We start from the raw sequence: 16429 nt of genomic DNA on the forward strand, positions 1-16429 counted from the left end.
CAGCGGAAATTGAAACATTCACTCTACTGAATTGTTAGCTATGAAGGAAATATAGCGTTACAAAAACAAATAAGTGGTTTCTTCAGATCGTAGACAACAAATCGAAAGCTATCAAAGAAAGAGGTCAGGCAATCGAGTTCAACAAACATCGCTCAAAAATTAGGCAGGGAAAAAAACAACAGGTATGAACGAGTTTAAGAAAAAAGCCCTCATTTTGTCAAACATCAGCAAAACAATGTCGGTCAAAAGCAGAATATCAAAAAGGATCAAGGCCAACCGCCGAAACCCATGAACGTTGACACCTCAGTAACGCAAATCAGGCAGCGTACGAATTTGGGAAAGGTCAGGCTGCTAATACACAGGTCGAGAATGTACAGCGCCAAAAAAGGCAAAATGCATCCAAACGTATGACAGGCCAGAGGCATCAGCGCGTGCATAACACCATGCAACATGCTTCTGAAGTCCAAGACCAAGGCTACAATAACTCGGCCATGCTCGCAGTAGCCGAGGTTCAAGATGATTCTGACTCAGCATGTAGTAACGACTTCCTAAATTTTATAGGGAGCGTTGCCGGCTACTATTCATCGAACGATAGCTGGCTGGGAGAAAGGGCCGTAAAGGAGCTAAAGAATGCAATTCCAGTAAATTCACCTTTTACCGTTAGTTCCACCCATGGTTCTAACAAAATCCACGAGAAGTATTTAATGAACATCTTCGGTAAGACAGCCCCATATTTTTATCAGACTCACTGACACCGTTCGATGGTATCATAGGCTTCGACTTGCTAACGCAGGTTGAAGCGACATTGGATATTGAGAAAGAAACCATCAACTATGGGTCTGTGTCCGAAAGGCTACAGCACCAATATTGCGAATAGATAAAATTCACTAACGTTGATGTTGTTTCCGTGCCAGAGTCCGTAAAAGTCGAATTAAAGAGCACAATCCTTAAGAAAGCAAACGCATTTTCGAACTCTAACGAGGCACTGCGACAACCTAATCTACTCGAAGTTATACTCTCACCTCATGGGAGTGGCGGACTTCCATCAGAAAAGAAGTCAAATATTTAACTGCGAAATGGCATCATTAGGCCTTCAAAGTCACCGTGTAATAACCCGACTTGGGTTATTGATAAAAAGAGTTTCGACGAAAAAGGCAATAAAAAGGGACCGAGAAAAGACTTCTGTCGACTACGGTTCGGGTGTTTGGATTAAAGAATGCGGGAAGCATCTTCCAAAGAGCGATCGACGACGTTCTGCGTGTACAGAACGGTAAAACGTAGAAGACGTCAAAATATTCTCTGTAAATGAAATGCATCATGTTAGGCATATCGACTGGGTCCTAAAGACCCTGTGTGACGCTACCATGAAAGTTTCCAGAGAGAAGACTCATTTTTCCAAACAAAGCGTAGAGTACCGAGAACCGAAAATTCTGTTTGAGCTCAGGTCCTTCTAGCACTACCTATACGGCACACGTGATATAAATATATACACAGACCATCAACCTTTGACCTTTGCTGTATCAAATAGGAACCCATACGCGAAAATTAAAAGATAGAAGGCGCATATTGACGAAGATACCTAGAAAATCCACTACAAGCCGGGGAAAGAAAATTTCGTGCAGATGCCCTGTCCCGACAGAATGTAAATGCTCTGCAGGATAAAATTGTGTCTGACGCAGCCAAAATTCATAGCGAACAATCGTTAAATTACACGATAAAAGCGACAGAAAAGCCTTTAATCTGTTTTAGGAACCAAGTAGTTTTAGAGAAGGCACGCTTGCCCTTAAAGCGAAATTTTATACTGTTCGGCGAGAAAACACTATATGATCCATTTTACCAATAGGTGTCATATCTTAGATACGGTCAAAGCAGTAGTCAACCCGAATGTGGTCAATGCAAACGCTAGCAAGTATCCAAGTAGTCTGAGAGAAGGCACGCTTGCCCTTACATCGAAATTTTATATTGTTCGGCGAGAAAACACGCCATATGATCCATTTTACCAATAGGTGTCATATCTTAGATGCGGTCAAAGCAGTAGTCAACCCGAACGTGGTCAATGTGGTCCATTGCGATCTGCAAACGCTGGCAAGCATCCAGAAGGAGTTAGTTAAGATTTTCCCATCGACAAAATTTTGTTACTGTAAACATACGGTAACCGACATAACTGACAAAAACGAATAAATGGAGATAGTCCCTGCAGAACATATATTAAATATTAAGCAGATCTTAGGGGAACACTACTGCCCAAAAATGACCAAATTAGCTGAAGAAATTGTGGACAAAGGCAAAATTTGAGCTAAGGCAGACATCCGAGTTCTAGGACTCTCGTCATACCCTGACGAAATGCTTCACATTGACATATTTTCTACTGACAAAAACCAATTTCTGACATGCATCGACAAATTTTCAAAATTTGCGATGGTGCAACCGATAGTTTCACTTACGATAACAGACGTGAAAACACTTATCGGACAGCTTATGAACTTTTTCCCGAAACTAGAATTCTACTTCGATAAAAAGGCATCCTTTGACTCCGAAATCATCACCTCATTGTTACAAATCAGGTACGGAGTAGATGTTGTAAGCACGCCACCGCTCCACAGTTCCTCTAACGGCCAGGTAAAACGATTTCAGAGCACCTTGCTGGAAATCGCAAGATGTATTAAGATTGAGAAGAGAATCGACGAAACTGTCGAACTAATCTTACAGTAGCGTGTAGCATTAAGGTATAATTGATCCCTGCACTCCATGACGGACAAGAAACCGATAGAGTTATTACATCCATCTCCTGATGAATACAGGAAAGCGATTAGATGTTAAATCAACAGAAACAGTTAGAGAGAAACAACCCGAAGAGGCAAAACAGGGTATTTGATGTAGGAGAACAGGTTTTTGCTAAGACCAACAGAAGGCTAGGAAACAAACTAACCCCCTTAGTAGCCATAGCAAATGCTCGGATCACCGACTTTGCAAATATAGTAGATGACACCGCTAAAATGATCGAACTGTTTCCTCAATTGCATATGCGAAAGCTATCAGACGTAGATGTAGAACATATCCGAAATCTCTTGTCCGTGCACGTGCACTCCGGGCACTCCGGACTCCGCCGACTTCGAAATGATAAGGATGTCCGACTCACAGTTAATAGATTCAAACGGTTACAATAGACAGGTAGTGATTAATACAGAGACTCGAAGACAGATAAACAAACTCACCGAGTCTAGTAGCATATGATGAAGCGCTTGTGGCCAAAAATAGAATGTTAACCACTGAAATACAAAACTCAATTCTCACAATCACACTCGTCAAGTCAAAAAATAATAAATGCCATTTGCCTATTTACTCAGCCCAGCCACCCAAATCACGTCCCCGAGGGCTTCGTCATTGTAAACGAGCAATAACTGAAGGGAAGACGAGATTCGAGGGTGCTATAGAAGATCGTCAATGGATAAAAGATGACCGAGGACGGTCATCACTCTGATGGGGAGGTAGTCAACGAGCGCCCTGATCGCAACTGTCAGCGGCGGTAAACTATTACCTTGCATGGTTTCGCTAATGTTGAGTTAATGTCTACAGCCAGCAAGTAGCTTTGTTGGATAAAAACATTTGTATCTTTTCTCCTTCTAAGCCTCCTCGGGATCGAGCGCGAGATGGTGGTGCGCGAGATGGTACCGCGTAGGCGGAGCACCTCACGTGCCAGCAGCCACCACATCAGACCAATCGGCGACTTGTTGTTGCACGGGATCGCAATGTCGATGTAGCACAACCGCGAATCCGTATTGGCGAAGGCGATCACGGGTATGTTAACATACGAGGCCTCTATGATGGGCTGGTGATCGGTGTTGGGCTCGGTGAAGGCCAACAGACGTGGCTCGCGGAAAGCGGGCTGAATGTGATTGGTGAAGGCAGCGCATGTGAAGCGGCCAGGCTTGGTGTCCGTGTACTTGGCGAACTTCAGCACGATTCCCTGACCAATGGGAAGCGAGGAGATGACGAAGACATCAGACGCGTTCTCAATGGCCACAATGGCATGCGCAGCCAGGACCAGCTTCTCTCAGGTCTTGCCCAGGCTGATGATGTTGACGCCATCGGCACGTACTGGTCCATTTACTTTCCCCGAGTCCAGGTGGTGGCGACCAACATTTTTGTAAAGACCTCCTCGTTGAGGGGCAGAATATTTAAGCCTTCCGACATTTTAACGTGAAAAACTTACGTTGCGTTGACAAAATGGATCGGCCGTTCCGCTAAGGGAGTTGTCCGACCAATTCAACGCACACATTCGCGCGTTAAAAAGCACGGGCCTCACCGAACAGATCGCTAGATGCATTATTGTGCAAATTATTCTACAAAATCTGGACCTAGAGGATTCTTCGTTCGTCAACTTAATTCTATCGCAGAGATGCCGAACCATGGAAACCGTAAATTTAGCTATGGCAATCCATCCCCTAGCCATCAGGTGGCAAAAACTAGAGCAATTAACACAAGCAGATCGAAATGTATCGCCACTGTCTGCGTTTTTTATGACAGTACTGGTCATGGGATATATAATTGTTATCAGTTTGGAAACTTGATCCCTGCATTACGGCTTAAGGAAGGAAAACGGCTTGCATTCAACCTGAATTGTCTGAAGCATCATTCCGTACTGTTTTTAAATAATTACAAATAAGTGGTTTGTTCAGAGCATAGACAACAAATCGAAAGCCATCTCAGAAAGAGCTCAGGCAATCAAGTTCAACAAACATCGCTCAAAAATTAGGCAGTGAAAAAATCAACAGGTTTGAACGAGGTTAAGAAAGAAACCATCATTTTGTCAAATTCATTTATTTTTATTAAATTAATTTTCTTATGTTGTACAAGATTAGGAGTTTATACAGTTATAGTAGCTGGATGATCTTCTAATTCTAATTATGCTTTATTAGGGGGGTTACGAGCTGTTGCTCAGACTATTTCGTATGAAGTTAGATTAGCTTTAATTTTATTATCTTTTGTTTTCTTAATTGGGGGGTATAATTTTTTATATTTTTATTATTATCAAACTTATATTTGATTTTTATTTATTTTATTTCCTATGGCTTTGGTTTGGTTAACAATTTCTTTAGCTGAAACTAATCGGACTCCTTTTGATTTTGCTGAAGGGGAATCTGAATTAGTCTCAGGGTTTAATGTGGAATATAGAAGAGGAGGATTTGCATTAATTTTTTTAGCTGAGTATGCAAGAATTTTATTTATAAGAATATTATTTTGTGTAATTTTTTTAGGGTGCGATGTATTTAATTTATTATTTTATTTAAAATTAATATTAATTTCATTTATTTTTATTTGAGTTCGTGGTACTTTACCTCGATTTCGTTATGATAAATTAATATATTTAGCATGAAAATGTTTTTTATCATTTTCATTAAATTATTTATTATTTTTTATTGGGTTAAAAATTTTATTATTTTCTTTGTTATTATGAACTAAAATTAGTAACTAGTTAAGTTAATAGAAAGTAACATTTCTATCTTATGTTTTCAAAACATATGCTTATTCAAGCTCATTAACTAATTTAATAAATTATCTCATCATTTATTTACTAAAGGGTTTAATAAATAATATAAAAAATAAACAACAGTTAAAATTTGTCCAATTAATACATAAGGTTCTTCTACTGGTCGAGCTCCAATTCAAGTTAATAAGATTACTGTGACTACTATAATTCAAAATAAAATTTGGTTAATAGGGTAAAATTGAATTCCTCGGAATTTTCTTAAATTATAAAATGGTAAAATTATTAAAATTGCAATTGAAAGAATTAAGGCGATTACACCCCCTAATTTATTAGGGATAGATCGAAGAATTGCGTAAGCAAATAAAAAATATCATTCTGGTTGAATATGAGCTGGTGTTACTAAAGGGTTAGCGGGAATAAAATTATCCGGGTCTCCCAATAAATTTGGGTTAATTAAAATTAAAGAAATTAATAAAAAAATTATAATAATAAATCCAACAATATCCTTATAAGTAAAATAAGGGTGAAATGGGATTTTATCTCTATTAGAATTTACTCCAATTGGGTTATTTGAACCAGTTTGGTGTAAGAATAATAAATGAATTATAACTATTGCTAAAACAATAAAAGGTAAAATAAAATGAAAGGTAAAAAATCGAGTTAAAGTTGCGTTATCAACAGCAAACCCTCCTCATACTCATTGTACTAAATCAATTCCTAAGTAAGGTACTGCTGATAATAAATTTGTAATAACTGTTGCTCCTCAAAATGATATTTGTCCTCAAGGTAGAACATATCCTATAAAAGCGGTTCCTATTACTAAAAATAAAATAATTACTCCAGTTATTCATGTTGGTGTGAATAAATAAGATCCGTAATAAATTCCACGTCCTACGTGTAAATAAATACAAATAAAAAAAAAGAAGCACCATTAGCGTGTATTGTTCGTAATAATCATCCATAATTTACATCACGACAAATATGGTTTACTCTATTAAAAGCTAAATTTACATCTGCTGTGTAGTGTATTGCTAAAAATAAACCAGTTAAAATTTGAATAATTAAACATAATCCAAGTAATGATCCAAAATTTCATCATCTTGAAATATTAACAGGAGCAGGTAAATCAACTAATGCATTATTAGCAATTTTAAATAAAGGGTGGGAGGTTCGTAAAGGTTTGTTCATTAATTTATAATTCGTAGAGGTCCTTTGAATATTTTAGTAATTTTAACAATAACAATTAAAGTAATTAATAAATAATTTATTAAAAGAATTGTAATTAAATTTGTTGGGAAATTGTAAAGTTTATTTAAAGATAAAGAATTTTCTATGAGGTAAGAATAATTTGAAGAAATTATTTCTATTTCATTATTTAATAAAAAAAATCTTGTTGAATTTTTATCTATAATTAAAGCTAAAATTAAAAATATTAAAAATAATATAATTGAAATTAGAGTTAATTTAATTGATAAGTTAAATATTTCATTTGAAGCTAAAGATGTCACATAAATAAATAAAACTAATATGCCCCCAAGAAAAATTAAAAATAAAATATATGAAAATCAAAAAGTTTTTGTTATTAATCCTGTGATTAAGGAAATTAAAATTGTTTGAATTAATAGCGTTAACCCTATAGCTAAAGGATGGATTATATTTATAAAAATAATTGAAGTTAAAAAAATTATAGAGTATAAAATTAATTGAAGAATTTCAAGAGGTAGTTTATATAAAATATTAATTTTGGGGATTAATGAAAAAGAAATTCTTTTCTCTTGAAGTTTTAAAAGAATTAATCTTATTTTTGATTTACAAGACCAATGTTTTTATTAAACTATTAAAACTAATGATTATAATTTTGTATTGAAGTTTACCAATAGTTTTATTTATTTGTGGATTATTTTGTTTTGTTTCTAATCGGAAACATTTATTATCAATACTTTTAAGTTTAGAATTTATTGTTTTAATTTTATTTTTTATATTATTTATTTATTTGAATATATTGAATTATGAAAGTTATTTTAGTATAATATTTTTAACTTTTAGAGTTTGTGAAGGTGCTTTAGGTCTATCAATTTTAGTATCAATAATTCGAACACATGGAAATGATTATTTTCAATCTTTTAGAATTATATAATGTTAAAATTAACTTTTTTTTTATTATTTTTATTACCTCTTTGTTTTATTAATAACATATTTTGAATGGTACAAGTTTTATTATTTTTTATTAGATTTTTATTTTTATTAATAAATAATTTTATAAATTATTGAATAAGAATCTCTTATTTTTTAGGATGTGATATATTGTCTTATGGGTTAGTTTTATTAAGTTTATGAATTTGTTCATTAATACTATTAGCAAGAGAAAGAGTTTATAAGTATAATAATTATAAAAATTTATTTTTGTTAAATATTATTTTATTACTTTTATTGCTTATTTTAACATTTAGAAGAATGAATTTATTTATATTTTATTTATTTTTTGAAAGAAGTTTAATTCCAACTTTATTTTTAATTTTAGGTTGAGGGTATCAACCTGAACGGTTACAAGCAGGTATTTATTTATTATTTTATACTTTATTAGTTTCGTTACCTATATTAATTGGTATTTTTTATTTAATAAATAAAATAGGAACTATAAATTTTTATTTAATAAATAATTTTATATTTAATTATGATTTATTATATTTTTGTTTAGTTTGTGCGTTTTTAGTAAAAATACCTATATTTTTAGTTCATTTATGATTACCTAAAGCTCATGTTGAAGCTCCAGTTTCTGGTTCAATAATTTTAGCTGGGATTATATTAAAATTAGGAGGTTATGGTTTATTACGAATTTTATCAATTTTACAGATAATAAATTTGAAGTATAGATTTGTTTTTATTAGAATTAGATTAGTAGGAGGTGTGTTAGTTAGTTTTGTATGTTTGCGTCAAACAGATTTAAAAGCTTTGATTGCTTATTCTTCAGTTGCTCATATAGGAATTGTATTAGCAGGACTTTTAACTATATCTTATTGAGGGTTATGTGGGTCTTATAGATTAATAATTGCTCATGGATTATGTTCTTCTGGTTTATTTTGTTTAGCTAATGTGTCATATGAACGATTAGGAAGACGAAGTTTATTAATTAATAAAGGTTTATTAAATTTTATGCCTGCTATAGCATTATGATGATTTTTGTTAAGATCTGCGAATATAGCAGCTCCTCCAACATTAAATTTATTAGGAGAAATTTCTTTATTAAATAGAATTGTTTCTTGATCATGAGTTTCAATAATTATACTTTCTTTATTATCTTTTTTTAGAGCAGCATATACTTTGTATTTATATTCTTTTAGTCAACACGGAAAGATTTTTTCTGGGGTTTATTCATTTAGAAGAGGTAAAATTCGAGAGTATTTATTAATACTATTACATTGATTACCTTTAAATATATTAATTATAAAAAGAGATATATGTTTATTATGATTATATTTAAATAGTTTAAAAAAAATACTAATTTGTGGTGTTAGTGATATGAGTTATTCATTTTAGATCGTGAAATATTTATCTATTTGTAGAATTAGATTTTTAAATTTAATTTCTATTAGAATAACATGTTTTTTTAGAAGACTTTATTTTATATTAAATAATTTAGTATATTTTATTGAATGAGAAGTAGTTTCTTTAAATTCTATATCAATTGTTATAACTTTTTTATTTGATTGAATAAGTCTATTATTTATATCTTTTGTTTTAGTAATTTCCTCGTTAGTAATTTATTATAGAAAAGAATATATAAGAGGTGATGTTAATATTAATCGATTTATTATATTAGTTTTAATATTTGTTTTATCAATAATATTATTAATTATCAGACCAAATTTAGTAAGAATTTTATTAGGATGGGATGGATTAGGATTAGTTTCATATTGTTTAGTTATTTATTTTCAGAATATTAAATCTTATAACGCAGGAATATTAACAGCGTTATCAAATCGAATTGGAGATGTTGCTTTATTATTAGCTATTGCATGAATATTAAATTATGGAAGATGAAATTATGTATTTTATTTAGAAGTTATGCAAAATGATTTTGAAATAAAATTAATTGGTTCTTTAGTTATATTAGCTGCTATAACTAAAAGTGCACAAATTCCTTTTTCTTCATGATTACCTGCTGCTATAGCAGCTCCAACTCCTGTTTCTGCTCTAGTTCATTCTTCTACTTTGGTGACTGCAGGGGTGTATCTGTTAATTCGATTTAATATTTTATTAAGAAATTCATGAATAGGTCAATTTTTACTTTTATTATCAGGTTTAACAATATTTATAGCTGGATTAGGTGCTAATTTTGAATTTGATTTAAAAAAAATTATTGCATTGTCAACTTTAAGTCAATTAGGGTTAATAATAAGAATTTTATCTATAGGATTTTATAAATTAGCTATATTTCATTTATTAACTCATGCTTTATTTAAGGCTTTATTGTTTATATGTGCAGGGGCTATTATTCATAATATAAATAATTCTCAAGATATTCGTTTAATAGGTGGTTTAAGAATTCATATGCCTTTAACTTCAGCTTGTTTTAATGTTTCAAATTTAGCTTTATGTGGGATGCCTTTTTTAGCAGGATTTTACTCAAAGGATATAATTTTAGAAATTGTAATAATTAGAAATATTAATTTATTTTCTTTCTTTTTATATTTTTTTTCTACGGGTTTAACTGTATGTTATTCATTTCGGTTAGTTTATTACTCAATAACAGGAGATTTAAATTGTAGAAGTTTGAATGTATTAAATGATGAAGGTTGAGTGATATTACGAGGGATATTAGGCTTATTAATTATAAGAATTATTGGGGGTAGAATATTAAATTGATTAATTTTTCCTGTACCTTATATAATTTGTTTACCTTTTTTTTTAAAAATATTAACTTTATTTGTGTGTATTTTTGGAGGTGTATTTGGTTATTTAATTTCAGTAAGAAATTTATATTCAATTAATAAATCAATAACTTTTTATAATATAACAAATTTTATGGGTTCTATATGATTTATACCATATATTAGAACTTATGGAATTATTTATTTTCCTTTAAATTATGGGCAAATTGTTGGGAAAAGATTTGATCAGGGTTGATCAGAATATTTCGGGGGTCAACATTTGTATCAAAAATTAATAAATTATTCTCAAACTTTATTTTTAATTCATAATAATAATTTAAAAATTTATTTAATATTATTTGTTTTTTGAATTTTAATTTTAATAAATTTTTTATTATTTTTATATTTAGATAGCTTATACTTAGAGTACAACACTGAAGATGTTGGGGAGATTAATTAATCTTTAAATATAGTGAATTTATTTTAGTAATTTATAAAAATAATAATAATTTTATTTTTACAATGAAAATGTAAAGTTTTACTTTAAACTATATAAATAGAAGTATAAATGGAATTTAACCATTAAAAGAAAAAAGTTAGCAGCTTTTACTTGATCACCATACTTCCTTAATTGGAGTATTTACTCAATTCTATCATTAACAGTGATAAGCCTCTTTTTGGCTTCAATTAAAGAATAAGGGTAAAATTACCTAAGATTAGGTCGAAACTAAATGCAATATATCGCTTCATATTCGGGCTATTAAATAAGGTAGATTGAAAATTCAATACTTTTTAAATGCAAATCAAATGTTATAATTAACTACAACCCTATAATTTTTAAGTTGATCAATTTAATATACCTTGGTTTCATTCATGGTATAAACCAATTAATAAAATTAAAATGAAAATAATTGAAGTAATTGTTCAAATTATTAAATTTGAAAATTTAAAAATAATAATTATAGGAAGAATAAGAGCAATTTCTACATCAAAAATTAAAAAAATAATTGTAATTAAAAAAAATCGTAAAGAGAAAGGAAGTCGGGAAGATGATTTAGGGTCAAATCCACATTCAAATGGTGATCTTTTTTCACGGTCAACTAAAGTTTTTTTAGATAAGATTGAAGCTAAGATTATAACAATAAATGAAATTATTATAATTACTGAGGCAATAACAAGAATTGAAAAAATTATCAATACTATAATTTATAGACCTTATGATTGGAAGTCATATATACTTTTATACTATATTGATATAATTAATCTATTAACCTCCTCATCAGTAAATTGTGATATATAAAAATAATCAAACTACATCAACAAAATGTCAATATCAAGCTGCTGCTTCAAAACCAAAATGATGTCTTTTAGAGAAATGATTATTTAAATGTCGAAGTAAACAAATTAATAAAAATGTTGTTCCAATAAGAACATGAACTCCATGGAATCCAGTAGCCATAAAAAAAGTAGATCCGTAAACGGAGTCAGCAATTGTAAAAGGAGCTTCAATATATTCATAGGCTTGAAGTATAGTGAAATAAACTCCTAAAAGAACGGTAAAAAATAATCCTTGAGTAGTTTGTGAATGATTACCTTCTATTAATCTATGATGAGCTCATGTAACTGTAACTCCTGATGTTAATAAAATTGCAGTATTTAATAGGGGAATTTGGAAAGGGTTAAAAGAAATAATTCCAGCAGGAGGCCATGATGCCCCTAATTCGATTGCAGGGGATAAACTTCTATGAAAAAATGCTCAAAAGAAACTTACAAAAAATAAAATTTCTGATAAAATAAATAAAATTATACCTCATCGTAAACCAATTGTTACAGGGTAAGTATGAAGACCTTGGTATGTTCCTTCTCGAGAAACATCTCGTCATCATTGGTAAACAGTTAAAATTGTAATAATATTACCTAAAAAAAATAAAGATGTGTCGTATTGATGAAATCATTTAATTATTCCTGAAACAGTAGTTATAGCTCCAATTGCTCCTGTTAATGGTCATGGACTATAATCAACTAAATGGAAGGGGTGATTTGAATGTGTAGACATTTATTTATAAATATATGAATATATATATATATATATATATATACTGCTAATATAATAGCAGGTCACTTATTATTAACTTTATTAGGAAATACAGAGACCTCAATATCATATATACTAGTTACCTTTCTATTACGTGCCCAAATTGCTTTATTAGTTCTTGAATGAGCTGTTGCGATAATTCAATCTTATGTATTTTCTGTTTTAAGAACTTTATATTCTAGAGAAGTTAACTTATTTTTTATTGATATATATATATATATCTCTATATATAAAACTGTTTGCTCTGACTGACTGATTGACTGACTGACTGACTGACTGATTGGTGATCAGTCAGTTATTATTAAATAATTTAGTATATTTTATTGAATGAGAAGTAGTTTCTTTAAATTCTATATCAATTGTTATAACTTTTTTATTTGATTGAATAAGTCTATTATTTATATCTTTTGTTTTAGTAATTTCCTCGTTAGTAATTTATTATAGAAAAGAATATATAAGAGGTGATGTTAATATTAATCGATTTATTATATTAGTTTTAATATTTGTTTTATCTATAATATTATTAATTATTAGACCAAATTTAGTAAGAATTTTGTTAGGATGGGATGGATTAGGATTAGTTTCGTATTGTTTAGTTATTTATTTTCAGAATATCAAATCTTATAACGCAGGTATATTAACAGCCTTATCAAATCGAATTGGGGATGTTGTTTTATTATTAGCTATTGCATGAATATTAAATTATGGTAGATGAAATAATGTATTTTATTTAAAAGCTATGCAAAATGATTTTGTAATAAAATTAATTGATTCTTTAGTTATATTAGCTGCTATAACTAAAAGTGCGCAAATTCCTTTTTCTTCGTGGTTACTGCTGCTATACCGCTCCAACTCCTGTTTCCGCTTTAGTTCATTCGTCAACTTTGGTGACTGCAGGAGTGTATCTATTAATTCGATTTAATATTTTATTAAGAAATTCATGAATAGGTCAATTTTTACTTTTATTATCAGGTTTAACAATATTTATAGCTGGATTAGGTGCTAATTTTGAATTTGATTTAAAAAAAATTATTGCATTGTCAACTTTAAGTCAATTAGGGTTAATAATAAGAATTTTATCTATAGGATTTTATAAATTAGCTATATTTCATTTATTAACTCATGCTTTATTTAAGGCTTTATTGTTTATATGTGCAGGGGCTATTATTCATAATATAAATAATTCTCAAGATATTCGTTTAATAGGTGGTTTAAGAATTCATATGCCTTTAACTTCAGCTTGTTTTAATGTTTCAAATTTAGCTTTATGTGGGATACCATTTTAAGCAGGGTTTTACTCAAAGGATATAATTTTAGAAATTGTAATAATTAGAAATATCAATTTATTTTCTATCTTTTTATATTTTTTTCCACAGGGTTTAACTGTATGTTATTCATTTCGGTTAGTTTATTATTCAATAACGGGGGATTTAAATTGTAGAAGTTTGAATGTATTAAATGATAAAGGTTGAGTGATATTACGAGCAATAATAGGTTTATTAATTATAAGAATTATTGGTGGTAGAATATTAAATTGATTAATTTTTCCGGTGACGTATATAAATTGTTTACCTTTTTTTAAAGCAATTAACTTTATTTGTGTGTATTATTGGGGGGTTTATTTGGTTATTTAATTTCAGTAAGAAATTTATATACAATTAACAAATCAATGATTTTTTATAATTTAACAAATTTTATAGGTTCAATGTGGTTTATACCATATATTAGAACTTATGGAATTATTTATTTTCCTTTGAATTACGGACAAATCAACATTTGTATCAAAAATTAATAAATTATTCTCAAACTTTTTTATACTCTTGCAGAGGGTATTATAATTTAGTCGTCAAATGTGTAACGCATAGAAGGAGACATCTCCGACCCCATAAAGTATATATATTCTTGATCAGTATCAACAGCCGAGTTGATATAGCCATGTCCGTCTGTCCGTCTGTCTGTTTCTATGCGAACTAGTCTCTCAGTTTTAAAGCTATCTTTATCAAACTTTGCAGAATTCGCTCTTTCTGTTGCACGCAGTTCATTTGTCAAAACCAGCTGGATCGCTATATCATATAGCTGCCATAGGAACGATCGGTCGAAAAGTAGGTTCTTGTATGAAAAACATTTTTGTTTATAAAGTTATCTTGACTAAACTTGGTATTTATTAGTTTTACTACACTCCCCATATATATGCAAAATCCTATTAAGATCGGACAACTATATCATATAGCTGCCATAGGAACGATCGGTCGAAAATTAAGTTTTTGTATGGAACTAGAACAAGTCGGGAAGCTAGCATTTTTAGACACATTAGTAAACAGAGTGGACAACTCACTCAAAATTAAGTGATATATGAAACCCAAACATCAGGACGAATACTAAACTTTAACTCTAATCACCCAAAAAGTATGATTATAAACACAGCACTAAGCTGTATGAGAAGAATGACAAACATATCGGACGCAATATACCATAAAGAAATTGAACACGAAATCAAAAATATATTGACTTCCCGAAGAATATAATTAGAACATTATTTAAAAGACAACATATCAGAACACAAAAGCCAACAGAATCTCCATAAATATACAAATCTCTGACATATTTACCACGATTATCGAAACGGCTCATAAACCCAGACTGCTATAACAGACATGAAATACGTTACAAAAATTCTTTAATAATACAAAGACAAAAAAATACCAATGCTGGACAAAAGTAATGTCATTTTCAAAATACCATGTGGTGGGGATAATAACAACATTTGCAACAGCGTGTACATCGGCACAACAAAATCCAAGCTAAAAACAAGAATAACTCAACACAAATCTGACTTCAAATTAAGACATCAAAATAATATTCTACAAAACAGCACTTATGACCCACTGTATGAAAAGCAACCACACGCCAAATATAGCAAAAGACATACATTAGAAATGTTACACATAATAAACACACCAAACAACAGACGGGTAAACTACAAAACAGATATCGAAAACTGCGCTCACTTATACAGACATCTATTGAATTGCCAAACAGTTTCAACCTCAACGTCAAAGAGCGCAGACGTATAAAACAATGTATGTGTTTTATATTTTTTTAATTTTTTAAGTAATTGTTTTAAATTTATTTTATGTATATTAATGTTAATTGTTTTTTGTTTTTGTGTTAGTGCCCTGAAGACGGTTACCGTAGTGCAGCCGAAATATATTGGTTAAATTCAAACAAATTGCATTATCATTTTGTCTTGGATAAAAAACCCCGGACTTCGAACCAGCCAAACAGACAGTAATTTGTTGTAGTGTATTGCTAAAAATAAACCTGTTAAAATTTTGATAATTAAACATAATGAAATATTAATAGGAGAGCGGGTAAATCAACTAATGCGTTATTAGCAATTTTAAATAAAGGATGGGAGCTTCGTAAATTTATAATTCGTTAATTCATTAATTTATTATTCGTTGGGGTCCTTTGAATATTTTAGTAATTTTAACAATAACAATTATGGTAATTAATAAATAATTTATTAAAAAAATTGTAACTTAATTTGTTGGAAAATTGTCAAGTTTATTTAAAAATAAACAATTTTCTATAAAATAGGAATAATTTGAAGAAATTGTTTCTATTTCATTATTTAATAAAAAAATTTTTAATTGTTATCAATAATTATATTTAAAATTATAAATATTAAAAATAATTTAATTGAAGTCATACCTTAAAGAAAAATTAAAACTAAAATATATGAGAATCAAAAAGTTTTTGCTATTAATCCTGTAATTAAAGAAATTAAAATTGTTTGGATTAATAATGTTAATCCTATGGCCAGTGGGTGGATTACATATATAAAAATAATTGAATTAAAAAAAAATAATAGCGTATAAAATTAACTTCAAGTATTAATTAACAGAGTATAAAATTAACTTAATTTCAAGAGGTAGTTTATATCAAATATTAATTTTGGGGATTAATGAA

The 16429-nt window shown here is 29.9% G+C and overlaps 5 pseudogenes; 2 read left to right on the forward strand and 3 right to left on the reverse strand.

Moving 5' to 3' along the window:
• Positions 1-3035: 3035 nt before the first annotated feature.
• LOC135430705 (small ribosomal subunit protein uS2-like) lies at positions 3036-4194 on the reverse strand (annotated as a pseudogene).
• Positions 4195-5544: 1350 nt separating this feature from the next.
• Positions 5545-6694, reverse strand: LOC135430708 (cytochrome b-like; annotated as a pseudogene).
• Positions 6695-9106: 2412 nt separating this feature from the next.
• Positions 9107-10822, forward strand: LOC135430706 (NADH-ubiquinone oxidoreductase chain 5-like; annotated as a pseudogene).
• A 794-nt stretch (positions 10823-11616) lies between these two features.
• Positions 11617-12418, reverse strand: LOC135430709 (cytochrome c oxidase subunit 3-like; annotated as a pseudogene).
• An 890-nt stretch (positions 12419-13308) lies between these two features.
• On the forward strand, positions 13309-14249 carry LOC135430707 (NADH-ubiquinone oxidoreductase chain 5-like; annotated as a pseudogene).
• The last annotated feature ends 2180 nt before the right edge of the window (positions 14250-16429 follow it).

Source organism: Drosophila montana, unplaced genomic scaffold (assembly GCF_035044405.1).
Source record: "Drosophila montana isolate Dmon_TW-CO22-7 unplaced genomic scaffold, ASM3504440v1 contig_3046_1, whole genome shotgun sequence".
Classification (NCBI taxonomy): Eukaryota; Metazoa; Arthropoda; class Insecta; order Diptera; family Drosophilidae; genus Drosophila; species Drosophila montana.